General features: G+C 41.5%; 1 non-coding gene across 1 annotated transcript; it reads right to left on the bottom strand.

Annotated features, from left to right (window-relative positions):
* Positions 1 to 2273: 2273 nt before the first annotated feature.
* LOC122013179 lies at positions 2274 to 2379 on the bottom strand. Its single transcript, XR_006120510.1, has one exon. It is a non-coding gene; the product is annotated as a small nucleolar RNA R71 (small nucleolar RNA).
* Positions 2380 to 4631: the final 2252 nt, after the last annotated feature.

Raw genomic sequence — 4631 nt, 5'->3', positions numbered from 1 at the left:
TCACCAGGGCTTTCACCTAGCTTCACTCACTAGGGTTTTCCATCTGCCTAGCTTCACTCACTAGGACTTTCATTTTGCCTAACATCCCAGTTAGGACTTCCCAGTCAAGTATCCAGTCAACCTTGACCTACTTGACTCTTCTTCAATCAATATCTTATTGTCAAACATCTAAACACAAACCAAGACTCAGCTTGGTTACCCAGGTCAACCTTGACCTGAGGGATATTGCACCAACACTTACATAGCCGTGTGGATCTACACGGCCGTGTGAGACTTCCAGAGACCAAGCAGGCTGTGGCCGTGTGCACCACACGGCCGTGCAGCATTTCCAGAGACCAAGCAGGCTGTGGCCGTGTGCACCACACGACCGTGTAGCATTTCCAGAGAGCAGAAGGGTTCTGGCCGGCCGTGCAGGTTTGGCAGAGAGGGAACTGGACATGGCCGTGTGAATCTCACACGGCCGTGTCACGGGGCCGTGTGGCGCCCGATTCCCTCCTCTATTTAAACCCTTCTTCATGAATTGAAAGGGGATCTCTCCCCCTTTGGGAGAAAGCAAGATTTGGTGGTTTCCTCCCATTCTTGGGAGGAATTCTGGGCGATTCTATGGGAGATCTCGACGATTTTGACTCCGGAGCGAGGATTGGATCCGAAGACAAGGCTTCTTCGTAGATAAGCTTTCTCTTTCCCCCTCTTCTTGTTTTCTTGGATTGGGGATTCAAAGAATGCTTGTAATCTCTATTTCTTCGGATTTTCTTCCTCGATTCATGGAGTAGATCTTGTATTCTAGGATTAAGGGAGTATTTGTAAGATGGATTGATGTAATCTCTTATGGATTTGCCATTTTCTTGCTTCAATGACATTATCTTGCTTGTATCAATTAGATCTTGAATGATTGATGGTGGTTTGTGCTTAATTCTCATTCTTGATTGATTGTTTGGATTTCTTATGGACTTGGTAAGGATAAACTCTCACTCGATCATCCGAGGGATCCATGTGACAGGTGCAAGACCGTGTAAGGACGTTTGAGAGATAATCTTGAAGGGGAAATAGGAATATTCAAGAGAGTAGGATGGTATGATTAGCTTCTTGTATCTTTATAGATTAATAAGTTGTGGGCTTCTATGTTGATATCCGAGGAAGGCATAGTAATAGGTGCGCTTCTGTGTAAGGACAACGTAGGTTCATGTCTCATTAATCCTATTTAGATACATTTCTCAGTCCTTAGCCGGTTGTCTATTGCAAGAGGGAACCGGCAACTTTCTACATGTTTGGTAATTGAGGAATAAGAATTGGTGAACCATTTACATTCAAGAAATCTTATAAAGAAACCGAAACTCCTAGAATCTCCCTTTATCATAACCCAAAATACTAAACTCTTGTTTGTTGATCTTTAATATTAGATTTGCTTACCTTTACTTTGCTTTTGAAACGATTGGATAGTTGTTTAGCTAATTCGCATTGAGACATTTTTAGTGCTTATTCCAGTCCCTGTGGATACGATAATTTTTTATATTACTTGCGACATTTCCGTAACAAGTTTTTGGCGCCGTTGCCGGGGACTGCGCTATAACATTAGGAATTATCAATTGAGCTAGACTAAACATAACATTTGTTTTCCTTTCATATTGCATAGTTGTAACTAATCATTAGATTTCTATTTTTTTTTACTTACTTGTATAACTTTCACTTCTTGTTAATTTCTTTTTGTACAAACTCAATTCTGCATTTTTGATTCTTCTATTTTCCTTTTTGTGTCGAATTGCTATCTGCTATCTTGTTCTTGTGTATGCGAAAATCTAACTTTGCAGGGGAATTCTTTCCTTTTGACCCTGAGATTGATAGAACTTTCCATAAAAGAAGAATTCTGCAAAGGCAAATTGAAGAACAGGAACATTTGAACATGGCAAATAGACCACTCAAGGACTATGCAGCACCCTATGCAAGAGGTTTCCGATCTAGTATTTCAAGACCTTCAATGGAGGCTAATAACTTTGAGATCAAACCCGCAATCATATCTATGGTGCAGCAGAACCAATTTTGTGGAGGACCTCATGAAGACCCCAATCAACATTTAGAGGTCTTTTATGAAATATGTGGGACCATGAAAATGAATGGAGTTCCTTCAGATGCAGTTAGATTACTGTTATTTGGGTTTTCTCTAAGAGATAGGGCAAAGCAATGGCTGAATTCTTTGGCCCCTAATAGCATCACCACTTGGGAGCAGTGCGAGCAACAGTTTCTTGATAAGTTCTACCCACCAAGCAAAACAGCTCATATGAGGAATTTAATTGCAAGCTTCAAGCAAACTGACTCAGAATCTCTTTTTGAAGCATGGGATAGATATAATAGTATGCTCAGACAATGCCCACATCATGGGTTGGAAAGATGGTTAGTGTTGCACACTTTTTATAATGGTATCAATTATCATACCAAAGTGTCCCTTGATTCAGCTGCTGGAGGGGCACTTATGAATAAAAATTTAGATGAAGCCGAAGAAATCATTGAAAGTGTAGCACAAAATCATCATCAATGGGCAAATGAAAGAAGTGGTGGCTACTCCTCTGTAAACCCAACAATTAAAGCATCAGGGAAGTTTGATGTAGATGCAGCCACTCTTTTGTCTGCAAAATTGGATGCTCTTACAAAGAAATTTGAGAACATGGGGACTAATGCTAATATGGTCAATGCTATTAGTACATCTTGTGAAGTATGTGGGAGTTCAGAGCATTCGAATGACTCATGTCCATTGGGGGCTATCACTGCACAAATCAATCAACTTGAACAATGCGATGCAATCATGAGCTACAATCAAAGGCAGAACAACCCATACTCAAATACTTATAACCCTGGATGGAAGAGTCATCCAAATTTTTCTTACAGAAACAATCAAGATCAAGGACCATCTATGGGGGCAAGACCAAATTTTCAAGCTGGGCAACAAAATTTTCAACATTTATCTTCTCAAGGCTTACCAAAGTCAAATGTTGAAAAGATGCTTAAAGAAATTATCTCAAATCAGAATGAAATGAAGCAAGATTTAGCAAAGCTCATTCAGAGAATGGATAATTCTGAAAAGCATCAAAAGATCCAGAACAGTCAAATTGCCCAACTAGCTTCCTCATCATCCAGAGCACCAGGACAGCTTCCAGGAAAACCTGATGTGAATCCTATGGAGCATTGTAATAGGATTGAGCTTAGGAGCGGACGGACCTTGGGAGACTCCCAAGTGACTGCTTCAAAAGGGAAACAAAAAGAAGAAGAGCTCTCTCCTCCTATACCAAATCAGATTCAAGCTAATGAGGAGAGTACCATTGAGGTTGAAGAGACTCTTCCACTGAACCATCAGAGCAAAGCTGTCCCTTTTCCTCAGAGACTTACAATGCTCAAGAAGGATGAAGAATTTGGCAAGTTCCTAGAAAAAGTTAAGGAAATTTGTGTAGAGGTACCTCTTATTGATGACATTCTACAAATGCCTAGATTTGCCAAATTCCTGAAGGATCTCATGTCAAATAAGAGAAGAAGAGGAGAGGTCGAGACCATTGCGCTTAGTGAGGAGTGTAGTGCTATTTTTGAGAAGAACACTTCTCCAAAACTGAAGGACCCAGGAAGCTTTTATATTCCTTGCAACATAGGGAAGGAATTTTTTGAAAAAGCTTTTTGTGATTTGGGGGCGAGTGTTAGCCTCATTCCCTATTCAATTTGTAATAAATTAGGTCTCAAAAACATTAAACTTACTACCATGACACTTCAACTTGCCGATCATTCCTGCAGGTACCCTTTGGGTATTATAGAGGATGTGCCGGTAGAGGTGGATGGGAATGTAATTCCCACAGATTTTGTCGTGTTGGACATGGGAGAGGACCCTAGGATTCCTATCATATTAGGAAGACCTTTCCTTGCTACAGCTGGAGCTATAATTGATGTCAAAAATCATAAGCTTTCTTTGGTAATTGGTAAGGAAAAGTTGGAATATGATTTATCTAATATCTCTAACCATGTCTCGTCTCTTTTAAATGCTTGTAGCAGGACAAGCATTTATAAACTTGAGGAATGGAATTTCCATCCTCATGGAAGGCCACCAAATGAAGGAGACAATGTGGTGGAAGATGTTGGGAGAAGATCTCCCAACGGAAACGAAAAGTATATCTGTCCTCCAAGGGCGAGGAAAAGGAGCGAATGATTAAGTTTGGTCGAGCTAAAGACCTTAAACAAGCGCTTCTTGGGAGGCAACCCAAGGGTTCTTTTAGTTAGTTTTGATTTGTGTTGTAATTTCTTTTAGTTTGATGCATTCTTTTGATTCTGTTTTCAGGTTAGGTGCAAAACAGAGTCGGGCCGTGTGCTATACACGGCCAGGCAAAGGTTGCAGAGAAGGGAAGTGTTTGGGCCGTGTCATCCAGACACGGCCGTGTGGGATCTCCCGAGAGGAAAAAGGAATAGGCCGTGTCATAGACACGGCCGTGCAAAGAATCCCGAGAGGAAAGATGGAGAGGCCGTGTCCCAGACACGGCCGTGCGAAGAATCCAGAGAAGGAAGAGGGGGAGGCCGTGTGGATCTACACGGCCCGTACAAAGAATCCCGAGAGGAAAGATGGGGAGGCCGTGTAGATCTACACGGCCCGTGTAGGAGAACTA

Source organism: Zingiber officinale, chromosome 8A (assembly GCF_018446385.1).
Source record: "Zingiber officinale cultivar Zhangliang chromosome 8A, Zo_v1.1, whole genome shotgun sequence".
NCBI classification, from domain to species: Eukaryota; Viridiplantae; Streptophyta; class Magnoliopsida; order Zingiberales; family Zingiberaceae; genus Zingiber; species Zingiber officinale.
Note: the sequence above shows the minus strand (reverse complement) of the source record. Positions and strands in the feature narration are given on the sequence as shown.